We start from the raw sequence: 13338 nt of genomic DNA on the forward strand, positions 1-13338 counted from the left end.
TTTGCTACTATGAACTCTCACCCCTCTCGCTTTGAGTTTGGCTCTAACTTTGTTGAAGGAAATAGAAGTTACAGCAGGAATATGCATCAAGGTTAGACTAATCAAGGATGGATGGAGCCAAGAGGATCTAATCAACCCTTTAGGCAACAACACCCTCCAAGATATCATGGACAACGACCATTCTACAATGCATACCCAGCTGATAGATATGGTGGACAACCTTGTAACTACCAACAAGCCCCACCCCGTGCCCATAGACCAACCTCTCAACATAACCTCGGACCACCACATTCACAAGCTTCTCTTCACCATTCGCCACCGTATGATCCTTTCTTATCCCAGTTCCAATCCAATCGCCCCCAAGCACCGCTACTTCCCTATGTTTCATGTCCAAATCCATCACCCAGAGAATCAAAGGTTCGCCTCAAGGCAACAGTAAATAAACTTCAAACAACCATTCAACAACTGGAGCAAGCAGTAATTCAATTAGCTTCTAGACGCGCGAACATTCAAGGACCAACCACAGCCCCATGTGGACAATCTAATGAAGAGTGTAGCATGAAGAAGATATTAGAAACTCCAGTGGACAAGACAGAGCATGAATTCATACTCGAACAAGTAGAAGAAGCTGTCATTGTACAAGAAGAAGAGTTGGTTGAAGATCTAGGAGATGCTGAACCTCCATGGGAATTCAGAGCTGAGGAAAACTCCGTCAAGGACATTACAGTTGATGCTAAGGAGGACAGTGCACAATCCCCAAGGCAATTCGTTTATGAAGAACTAGACGGAATAACCCAGGACACAAATTCCCTTGATGATGATAGTCACAAGTCAAGCTCTCTTAGTAATGAACTTGCATCCACAAGTGAATTCTCTGAGATCGAAGAATCTTTCCCAAATGAATTCGAAGATGATGTAGAGGTAGATTTCTCTCAACCTCCAGTCTATGACACAAGTGATGAGGAGGACATAGAAGACTTTGACCAGGACTCAGATGCATTTGAAGAACCTTACGAGGAAGTGGAGGAATTCACAGAAAAGCACAAGGGAGTAGAACTGGTGTACAAGGTTCAATAAGGTTCCACGCTTCAACTTGAAGTGCACGGATTGGTATCATGATCAATTGAATGGATCTCGGAAAATGTTTGGTTACCATGGTGAGAATCTACTTTCTAAACCGCCCGGATGGAAACATGTAGATCAAGACGGAGGCGGATCTAAAAACAAGGCTTGGGATCCTGGAATCTATTCTGACATTCGTCACCCTGGGAGCCTGACAATCTGTTTGAAGCTGTTCAGAAGCTTTACATGCCTAGTCTGGAACCCCGGAGGCTATCGGCATTCCAAGCATTGGTGGAGATTTTTGAATGAATTTAAGCATAAGCCGCCATAACAGGAAGCTCCTCCAATGTCCAACTTAAGGACTTTAACTAAAAGTGCTGGGTGGGAGACAACCCACCATGGTATGATCGTTCCTTTTGCAATTTTAATTTTATTTAGTTTTGTTTGTTTTTGAGTTTTATTTTATTTTATTAAACCTGGGATCATGCATAGCATTCACATTTTTCTGCATACTGCATTCTGCATTCAAAAAAAAAAAAAGAGGTGCGCGACGCGACCGCATCACCCATACGATCGCGTCAAATGGCGAACTACACTTCCCACGCGACCGCGTCATCCACGCGGCCGTGTGACCTGGAAATCGACGTAAGGATCCAACGTCCAGAAAATTGGGCTGGAATCATGCGGCCATTGTGCGTTTAGCACAAAATGGCACACGCGATCGCATGCCCCATGCGATCACGTCACTTGCACATAATCAATCCCACGCGACCGCGTCGCATGGATTGCACGAACACCCCCAAGGAGACAGAGAGTTGCGCTGAAACGACGCTGGATTCGTGCGTTTAGCACAAATTCTAGCGACGCGATCGCATGCCCCATGCGATCGCGTCATTTACTCTTTTTGCCCTCCGCGCGATCGCGTCATCCACGCGATCGCGTCAACCACCTTTTTCGCTCCAGCCATGCGACCGCGTGCTCCACGCGGCCGCGTGGATTCAAAAATATAACCCCCCATCATGCGAAACCCCATCAGTCGTGACACCCCTCCCCCCAACTCCTCTTCTCCCTCTCTTCTCCCCCAAACCTCAACAGTCACCACCGCGCCACCAGCCAGACGCCGCCGACCACCCAGACGCCGCTGCCACCCACCCCCTCCCTCCTTCCCCCTTCTTTCTTCCTCTTTCTTCTTTCTCCCTCCTCCTCCGCCACTGCTCCCCTCCGCGCCACCACCCACCGCCGCCAACCATCCCAACCGCAATCCCCCTTCCACCAGCAACACCACCCCTTTCCCCCTCCCTTCCCCTACCTCCATTACCCTTTCTTCCCCCTGCCCCGAACAGTTGCGCCGCCGTGCCCACCACCGCCAGTCGCCGTGCCCAGCACCGGACGCCAACATCATCACCACCCCCAACCACCTTTCTGCCTATCCTCATTATTCGGCCTTCCAGGTTCCGCAACACGCAATCCCTTTTATCCGTTCGTAGTTTATTCTTATTTTTCCGTTTATGTTCATGTTTAGGCTAGTTAGATATGCATGTTGTAGTGGATTTTAGGTTGTTAGGTAGCCTAGGATGTGGTTAGTGGATTTAGGTCTGTTTACTTGCACTGTTCTTGTTTCTGTTTTATCAAATTTGCAAATCTGCTGTTGCTGTGATCTTGTTCATATGCTGTATTTCTTGTATATTGCTGCTCTTTACACTGAATTTTCATGTTTATATTCATTATATGAAACTGCAGCTTGATTTTTTAATTCATAGGAACTGTTTGCTTGCTGTTTATTTTCCGAGAAAATCCAATTTTAGCCGGAATGCTGCCCAAATTTTTATAAATCTTTTTGACTTTCATTCATGTTTTGATTTTGGAATCTTGAACTCTGTTTTCCTCTGCTTTAACTAAACCATTCATGAATACCAGAGCATGCATTTTTATCCTCTTTGCTTTCATGGTTCCTAAACTGCGATTTTGATGTTTGATTCCTATTTTTGCTTTCTTTATCTCTATTTGAATCATCATCAAACCATTTTACTTGTTTGAATATGAGTTACCTATAGCTTCTACCTGTGATTACTTGTTACTTGGACTATTTTCATTATGCCTCTTACTTTAACCAATTTTCACTAACTCACTAATTTTAAACTCTAACCAACCTAACCTTTTCAAAACTTCTTTTTTGTTTTTCTTTCACTTTCTTTTAACATTCTAACCAAGGCATGATGTTAATTTTTCTATTTAACTTGCTTTCAATAGAATAGAATAGGGATAGAGATACTTATGTAAATCATTGGTGAGAATTTCAGATAAGCGAATGGAGATGCTTTTCGTTCCTCTGAACCTCTGCTTTCCTGCTATCTTCATCCAATCGGTCTTACTCCTTTCCATGGCTGGCTGTATGCAAGGGCATCACCGTTGTCAGTGGCTACATCCCCTCCTCTCAGTGAATAATATGCTCACGCACCCTGTCACGGCACGGCTATTCATCTGTCGGTTCTCGATCATGCTGGAATAGGATTCACCTTCCTTTTGCGTCTGTCACTAACGCCCAGCACTCGCGAGTTTGAAGCTCGTCACAGTCATTCAATCATTGAATCCTACTCAGAATACCACAGACAAGGTTTAGACCTTCCGGATTCTCTTGAATGCCGCCATCATTCTAGCTTACGCCACGAAGATTCTTGTTAGGAGATCTAAGAGATATTCATTCTAGCTTAATTCATGTAGAACAGAAGTGTTTGTCAGGCACACGTTCATAGGGGAGATGGTGATGAGCGTCACACATAATCATCACCTTCATCACGTTCTTGGGTGCGAATGGATATCTTAGAAGCGAAATAAGATGAATTGAATAGAAAACAATAGTACTTGCATTAATCTTTGAGGAACAGCAGAGCTCCACACCTTAATCTATGGAGTGTAGAAACTCTACCGTTAAAAATACATAAGTGAAAGGTCCAGGCATGGCCGAGAGGCCAGCCCCTCTGATCTAAGAACCAGGCGTCCAAAGATGGTCAAAAAGACTAGTAAAAGGTCCTATTTATAATAAACTAGTTACTAGGGTTTACATGAGTAAGTAATTGATGCATAAATCCACTTCCGGGGCCCACTTGGTGTGTGTTTGGGCTGAGCTTGAGTGTTGCACGTGCAAAGGCCATTTGTGGAGTTGAACGCCAGTTTCTGTGCCAGTTTGGGCGTTCAACTCTGGTTTTGGATCCTTTTCTGGCGCTGGATGCCAGATTTGGGCAGAAGGCTGGCGTTGAACGCCAGTTTACGTCGTCAATTCTTGGCCAAAGTATGAACTATTATATATTGCTGGAAAGCCCTGGATGTCTACTTTCCAACGCAATTGGAAGTGCGCCATTTCGAGTTCTTTAGCTCCAGAAAATCCACTTTAAGTGCAGGGAGGTCAGAATCCAACAGCATCAGCAGTCCTTTTTCAACCTCTGAATCTGATTTCTGCTCAAGTCCCTCAATTTCAGCCAGAAAATACCTGAAATCACAGAAAAACACACAAACTCATAGTAAAGTCCAGAAATGTGAATTTAACATAAAAACTAATGAAAACATCCCTAAAAGTAACTAGATCCTACTAAAAACATACTAAAAACAATGTCAAAAAGCGTATAAATTATCCGCTCATCACAACACCAAACTTAAATTGTTGCTTGTCCCCAAGCAATTGAAAATCAAATAGGATAAAAAGAAGAGAATATACTATAAATTCCAAACTATCAATGAAACATAGCTCCAATCATATGAGCGGGACTTATAGCTTTTTGCCTCTTGAATAGTTTTGGCATCTCACTTTATCCATTGAGGTTCAGAATGATTGGCATCTATAGGAACTTCAGATTTTGAATAGTGTTATTGACTCTCCTAGTTCAGTATGATGATTCTTGAACACAGCTTCTTTATGAGTCTTGGCCGTGGCCCTAAGCACTTTGTTTTCTAGTATTACCACCGGATACATAAATGCCACAAACACATAATTGGGTGAACCTTTTCAGATTGTGACTCAGCTTTGCTAAAGTCCCCAATTAGAGGTGTCCAGGGTTCTTAAGCACACTCTTTTTTTGCTTTGGACCTTGACTTTAACCGCTCAGTCTCAAGTTTTCACTTGACACCTACACGCCACAAGCACATGGTTAGGGACAACTTGGTTTAGCCGCTTAGACCAGGATTTTATTCCTTTAGGCCCTCCTATCCACTGATGCTCAAAGCCTTGGGATCCTTTTTATTTTCCCTTGCCTTTTGGTTTTAAGGGTTATTGGCTTTTTGCTCTTGCCTCTTGGTTTTAAGAGCTTTTGGCTTTTTCTGCTTGCTTTTTCTTTTTCTTTCTATATTTTTTTTCGCCTATTTTTTTTTTATTTTTTTTCTGCAAGCTTTGTTCTTTGCTGCTTTTTTTTGCTTCAAGAATCATTTTTATGATTTTTCAGATTATCAAATAACATGTCTCCTAGTCATCATTCTTTCAAGAGCCAACATATTTAACATTCTTAAACAACAACTTCAAAAGACATATGCACTGTTCAAGCATACATTCAGAAAACAAGAAGCATTGTCACCACATCAATATAATTAAACTAAGTTCAAGGATAAATTCGAAACTCATGTACTTCTTGTTATTTTGAATTAAAATATTTTTCATTTAAGAGAGGTGATGGATTCATAGGACATTCATATCTTTAAGACAAAGTTACTAACTACTAATGATCATGTAATGAAGGCACAAACATAGATAAGCACATAACATAGAAAACAAAAAACAGAGAAAGCAAGAACAAGGAATGAATCCACCTTAGTGATGGTGGCGTTTCCTTCTTGAGGAACCAATGACGTCCTTGAGCTCTTCTATGTCTCTTCCTTGTCTTTGTTGCTCCTCCCTCATTGCTTTTTGATCTTCTCTTATTTCATGAAGCATGATGGAGTGCTCTTGATGTTCCACCCTTAGTTGTCCCATATTGGAACTCAATTCTTCTAGGGAGGTGTTGATGTGCTCCCAATAGTTTTGTGGAGGAAAGTGCATTTGAGGCATTTCCGGAATCTCATGGTGATGAGCTTCTTGTGCCTCTTGAGCTCCATGACTGGGCTCTCTTGCTTGCTCCATCTTTTTCTTAGTGATGGGCTTTTCCTCTTTAATGAGGATATCTCCCTCTATGTTAATCCCAGCTGAATTGCATAGGTGGCAAATAAGGTGAGGAAAGGCTAACCTTGCCATGGTGGAGGACTTGTCAGCCACCTTGTAGAGTTCTTGAGGTATAATCTCATGAACTTCCACCTCTTCTCCAATCATGATGCTATGGATCATGATGGCCCGGTCTATAGTAACTTCAGACCGGTTGCTAGTGGGAATAATTGAGCATTGAATAAACTCCAACCATCCTCTAGCAATAGGCTTGAGGTCCAATCTTCTTAGTTGAACCGGCTTGCCTTTGGAGTCAATCTTCCATTGAGCTCCTTCTACACATATGTCCATAAGGACTTGGTCCAACCTTTGATCAAAGTTGACTCTCCTTGTGTAGGGGCGTGCGTTTTCTTCCATGTATGGCAAGTTGAACGCCAACCTCACATTCTCCGGACTAAAATCTAAGTATTTCCCCCGAACCATTGTAACATAGTTCTTTGGATCCGGGTTCTTACTTTGATCATGGTTCTTGGTGATCCATGCATTGGCATAGAACTCTTGAACCATTAGGATGCCGACTTGTTGGATGGGATTTGTTAGAACTTCCCAACCTCTTCTTTGAATTTCATGTCGGATCTCTGGATACTCATTTCTTTTGAGTTTAAAAGGGACCTCAGGGATCACCTTCTTCTTGGCCACAACATCATAGAAGTGGTCTTGATGGGCTTTGGAGATGAACCTTTCCATCTCCCATGACTCGGATGTGGAAGCTTTTATCTTCCCTTTCCCTCTTCTAGAGGATTCTCCGGTCTTAGGTGCCATCAATGGTAATGGAAAAACAAAAAAGCTATGCTTTTACCACACCAAACTTAGAATATTGCTCGCCCTCGAGCAATAAACAAAAGAATAGAAGAAGAAGAAGAAGAAATATGGAGAGGGAGAGGGAGATGTGGTTTCGGCTAAGGAGAGTGTAGAGGGGTGTGTTGTGTGAATTTGGTGAAGAATGGAGGTCTTTATATAGGGAATGGAGGGGGGGTTAAGGTTCGGCCATATGGGTGGGTTTGGGTGGGAAATTGGTTTTGAATTTTGAAGGTAGGTGGAGTTTATGAGGTAGGTTTATTGGGAAGAGTGGGTGGATGTGAGTGGTGAAGGTTTAGTGGGGAAGAGAGATTGAGGTGATTGGTGAGGGGTTTTTAGGGAAGAGTGTTTATGGGGTTGTGTGAAAGAGAGTGGTGAGAAGAAGTGAGTAGAGGTAGGTGGGGATCCTGTGGGGTCCACAGATCCTGAGTGGATCCTGTGGGGTCCACAGATCCTAAGATGATCCTGTGGGGTCCACAGATCCTGAGGTGTCAAGGTATTTACATCCCTGCACCATTAGGCATGTAAAAATGCCTTTGTACCCAACTCTGGGCGTTCAGCGCCAGGTTGGTGGCTATTTTGGGCGTTCAACGCCCATCTGTGTGCCATTTCTGGCGTTGAACGCCAGAACCATGCCTGTTCTGGCGTTCAGCGCCCAGAAGCTGCCCATTTTGGGCGTTCAGTGCCAGAACCATGCTCTGTTCTGGCGCTGAACGCCAGACAGATGCTCCTCCAGGGTGTGATTTTTCTTCTGCTGTTTTTTTATTCCATTTCCAATTTTTATATTTATTTTGTGACTCCACATGATCATTAACCTAAGAAAACATGAAAAACAATAAAAATAAGAGTTAGATAAACATTGGGTTGCCTCCCAACAAGCGCTTCTTTAATGTCAATAGCTTGACAGTGAGCTCTCATGGAGCCTCACAGATGTGCAGAGCTTTGTTGAAACTCTCCAACACCAAACTTAGAGTTTGGATATGGGAGTTCAACACCAAACTTAGAGTTTGACTGTGGGGGCTCTGGTTGACTCTGCTTGGAGAGAAGCTTTTGCTGCTTCCTCTCCATGGTTGCAGAGGGAGATCCTTGAGTTTTGAATACAAGGGAGTTCTCATTCCATTGAAGGACTATTTCACCTCTGTCAACATCAATCACAGCTCTTGCTGTGGCCAGGAAAGGTCTTCCTAGGATGATGGATTCATCCTCTTTCTTTCCAGTATCCAGGACTATGAAATCAGTAGGTATGTAAAGGCCCTCAACCTTTACTAATACATCTTCTACTTGTCCATAAGCCTGTTTTCTTGAGCTGTCTGCCATCTCTAGTGAGATTTTAGCAGCTTGCACCCCATAGATTCCCAGTTTCTCTATTACAGAGAGGGGCATGAGGTTTATTCCTGAACCAAGGTCACACAGAGCTTTAAAGATCATAGTGCCTATGGTACAGGGTATTATGAACTTTCCAGGATCCTGTCTCTTCTGAGGTAATGTCAGTTGATCCAGATCACTCAGTTCATTGATGAACAAGGGAGGTTCAACTTCCCAAGTATAAATGCCAAATAATTTGGCATTCAGCTTCATGATTGCACCAAGAAACTTGGCAGTTTGCTCTTCAGTAACATCCTCATTCTCTTCAGAAGAGGGATACTCATCAGAGCTCATGAAGGGCATAAGGAGGTTCAATGGAATCTCTATGGTCTCTAGATGAGCCTCAGAGTCCTTTGGTTCCCCAGAGGGAAGCTCCTTATTGATCACTGGACGTCCCAGGAGGTCTTCCTCCTTGGGATTCACGTCCTCTCCTCTCCTCACAGATTCGGCCATGGCGCTTATGTCAATGGCCTTGCACTCTCCTTTTGGGTTCTCTTCTGTATTGCTTGGGAGAGTACTAGGAGGGATTTCAGTGATCCTTTTACTCAGCTGGCCCACTTGTGCTTCCAAATTTCTAATGGAAGACCTTGTTTCATTCATGAAACTTACAGTGGCCTTAGATAGATCAGAGACTAGATTTGCTAAATTAGAAGCATTTTATTCAGAGTTCTCTGTCTGTTGCTGAGTGGATGATGGAAAAGGCTTGCTATTGCTAAACCTGTTTCTTCCACCATTATTAAAGCCTTGTTGGGGCTTTTGATCCTTCCATGAGAAATTTGGATGATTTCTCCATGTTGAGTTATAGGTGTTTCCATAAGGTTCACCTAAGTAATTTACCTCTGCTATTGCAGGGTTCTCAGGATCATAAGCTTCTTCTTCAGAAGATGTCTCTTGAGTACTGTTGGATGCAGCTTGCATTCCATGCAGACTCTGAGAAATCATATTGACTTGCTGAGTCAATATTTTATTCTGAGCCAATATGGCATTCAGAGTATCAACCTCAAGAACTCCCTTCTTCATAGGCGTCCCATTACTTACAGGATTCCTTTCAGAAGTGTACATGAACTGGTTATTAGCAACCATGTCAATGAGTTCTTGAGCTTCTGCAGGCGTTTTCTTTAGGTGAATGGATCCACCTGCAGAAGTGTCCAGTGACATCTTTGATAGCTCAGATAAACCATCATAGAATATATCCAGGATGGTCCATTCTGAAAGCATGTCAGAAGGACACTTTTTGGTCAACTGTTTGTATCTTTCCCAAGCTTCATAGAGGGATTCACCTTCTTTCTGTCTGAAGGTTTGAACATCAGCTCTAAGCTTGCTCAGCTTTTGAGGAGGAAAGTACTTGGCTAAGAAAGCCGTGACCAGCTTATCCCAAGAGTTCAGGCTGTCTTTGGGTTGAGAATCCAACCATAATCTAGCTCTGTCTCTTACAGCAAAAGGAAAAAGCATGAGCCTATAGACTTCAGGATTTACTCCATTAGTCTTAACAGTATCGCATATCTGCAAGAACTGAAAAGGATCTTCAGATGGAAGTCCATGAAACTTGCAGTTCTGCTACATCAGAGAAACTAACTGAGGTTTCAGTTCAAAGTTGTTTGCTACAATGGCAGGAATGGAGATGCTTCTTCCATGTAAATTGGAATTAGGTGCAGTAAAGTCACCAAGCATCTTCCTTATATTATTATTATTTTCGGCTGCCATCTCCTCTTCCTGTTCGAAAATTTCTGAAAGGTTATTTCTGGATTGTTGTAATTTAGCTTCTCTTAAATTTTTTTTTCAGAGTCCTTTCAGGTTCTGGATCTGCTTCCACAAGAATGTTCTTATCCTTGCTCCTGCTCATATGACAAAGAAGAAGGCACAGAAAAATAATAATAATAATAGAGATCCTTTATACCACAGTATAGGGATCCCTGTGTGAGTAGAAGAAGATGGGGAGACAAATAATGTAATATAATGGAAGAAACACAACTGTGAGGAGGCTAGAGATGTGAGATGAGATGTTAGGATATGAATGAATAAATAGAATAGGATGAGAGAGAGGGAGGGAATTTTCGAAAATTATTTTTGAAAAAGAGTTAGTGATTTTCGAAAATGGTTTTTGAAAAATGTTAGTAATTTTCGAAAATTTTTGAAATCAAAAATAAAAAATAAAAATAATTAGTTAATTAAAAAGAAATTTTTGAAAAAGAGGGAAGATATTTTCGAAAATGAGAGAGAGAGAGAGAGTTAGTTAGGTGGTTTTGAAAAAGTTAAGAAACAAACAAAAAGTTAGTTAGTTAGTTGAAACAAATTTTGAAAACCAATTTTGAAAAGATAAGAAGTTAGGAAGTTAGAAAAGATATTTTGAAAAGATATTTTTGAAAAAGATAAGATAAGAAGATATTTTTGACAAGATATGATAGGAATTAGTTTTTGAAAAAGATTTGATTTTTAAAATCACAATTAATGACTTGATTCATAAGAAATCACAAGATATGATGCTAGAATTCAAAGTTTGAATCTTTCTTAACAAGCAAGTAACAAACTTCAAATTTTTGAATCAAAACATTAATTGATTAAGTTATTTTCGAAAATTTGGTATAAAAATAAGAAAAAGATTTTTGAAAAATATTTTTGGAATTTTCGAAAATAACTAAGAATTTTGAAAAAGATAAGATTTTCAAATTGAAATTTTGATTTGACTCATAAGAAACAACTTTGATTTTTAAAAATTTTTGAAAAAGTCAACTCAATTTTCGAATTTGATGGGAGAAAAAGGAAAAGATATTTTTTTTGATTTTTTTGAAATTTTTATGAAAAACATGAAAATTATGCAATGCATGAAATTTTTAGATCAAAACAATGAATGCATGCATGAATGATATGAATGTCAAGATGAACACCAAGAACACTATGAATGTCAAGATGAACATCAAGAACATAATTTTGAAAAATTTTTAATGCAAGGAAAACATGCAAGACACCAAACTTAGAATTCTTTAATGCTTACGCACTAAGAATTCAAGAATGCATATGATAAACATGAAAAGACACAAAACAAAAAATCATCAAGATCAAACAAGAAGACTTACCAAGAACAACTTGAAGATCATGAAGAACACTATGAATGCATGATATTTTCGAAAAATGCAAGATGCATATGCAATCGACACCAAACTTAAGATATGACTCAAGACTCAAACAAGAAACACAAAAATATTTTTAATTTTTATGATTTTCTAATTTTTTGGGGTTTTTTTTTTCGAAAATTAATTGAAAAATAAAAATAAAAATAAGGATTCCAAAATTTTTAATATGAATTCTAGGAATCTAGCATTCTTAGTCTAAAGCTTCAGTCCAGGAATTAGACATGGCTCACTAGCCAGCCAAGCTTTCAAAGAAAGCTCCAGTCCAAAACACTAGACATGGCCAATGGCCAATGGCCAGCCAAGCTTCAGCAGGTGATCATGGATCAGCAGCAGGTAGATGAGCAACAACTAAATTGCTCTTGATAACAAATTGCAAGCCTCAGTCCAAATGAATTTAGACATGGCTTTACAGCCAGCCAGGCTTCACATGCTTCATGAAACACTAGAATTCATTCTTAAAAATTCTGAATAAAATTTTTGAAAACATTTTTATTTTTTTCGAAAACAGATGAGAGATTTTTGAAATTATTTTTGAAAAATTTTTTGAAAAGAAAATAAAAAGAAAATTACCTAATCTGAGCAACAAGATGAACCGTCAGTTGTCCAAACTCAAACAATCCCCGGCAACGGCGCCAAAAACTTGGTGCTGTTGCCGGATCAAAAGGGAATCTGGCACTGATGTTACCGGACCAAAAGCTTGCCGAGAACTCAAACAATCCCCGGCAACGGCGCCAAAAACTTGGTGCACGAAATTGTGATCTCCAGGCTCGAACAAATCCTGATAATGGCTCCAAAGCTTGGTGCTTTGATCTTAATTCATAATTGTCACAACTTCGATACAACTAACCAGCAAGTGCACTGGGTCGTCCAAGTAATACCTTACGTGAGTAAGGGTCGAATCCCACGGAGATTGTTGGTATGAAGCAAGCTATGGTCACCTTGTAAATCTCAGTCAGGCAGATATAAAATAATCATGGAGTTTTCGAATATTATATAATAGAATAGGGATAGAGATACTTATGTAAATCATTGGTGAGAATTTCAGATAAGCGAATGGAGATGCTTTTCGTTCCTCTGAACCTCTGCTTTCCTGCTATCTTCATCCAATCGGTCTTACTCCTTTCCATGGCTGGCTGTATGCAAGGGCATCACCGTTGTCAGTGGCTACATCCCCTCCTCTCAGTGAATAATATGCTCACGCACCCTGTCACGGCACGGCTATTCATCTGTCGGTTCTCGATCATGCTGGAATAGGATTCACCCTCCTTTTGCGTCTGTCACTAACGCCCAGCACTCTCGAATTTGAAACTCGTCACAGTCATTCAATCATTGAATCCTACTCAGAATACCACAGACAAGGTTTAGACCTTCCGGATTCTCTTGAATGCCGCCATCATTCTAGCTTACGCCACGAAGATTCCTGTTAGGAGATCTAAGAGATATTCATTCTAGCTTAATTCATGTAGAACAGAAGTGTTTGTCAGGCACGCGTTCATAAGGGAGATGGTGATGAGCGTCACACATAATCATCACCTTCATCACGTTCTTGGGTGCGAATGGATATCTTAGAAGCGAAATAAGATGAATTGAATAGAAAACAGTAGTACTTGCATTAATCTTTGAGGAACAGCAGAGCTCCACACCTTAATCTATGGAGTGTAGAAACTCTACCGTTAAAAATACATAAGTGAAAGGTCCAGGCATGGCCGAGAGGCCAGCCCCTCTGATCTAAGAACCAGGCGTCCAAAGATGGTCAAAAAGACTAGTAAAAGGTCCTATTTATAATAAACTAGCTACTAG

The 13338-nt window shown here is 40.8% G+C and overlaps 1 non-coding gene across 1 annotated transcript; it reads left to right on the top strand.

Annotated features, from left to right (window-relative positions):
- Positions 1-9619: 9619 nt before the first annotated feature.
- On the top strand, positions 9620-9727 carry LOC148554926 (small nucleolar RNA R71). The gene has a single exon (XR_015887264.1). It is a non-coding gene; the product is annotated as a small nucleolar RNA R71 (small nucleolar RNA).
- Positions 9728-13338: the final 3611 nt, after the last annotated feature.

Source organism: Arachis ipaensis, chromosome B6 (genome assembly GCF_059453495.1).
Source record: "Arachis ipaensis isolate K30076 ecotype BB chromosome B6, ASM5945349v1, whole genome shotgun sequence".
Taxonomy (NCBI): domain Eukaryota; kingdom Viridiplantae; phylum Streptophyta; class Magnoliopsida; order Fabales; family Fabaceae; genus Arachis; species Arachis ipaensis.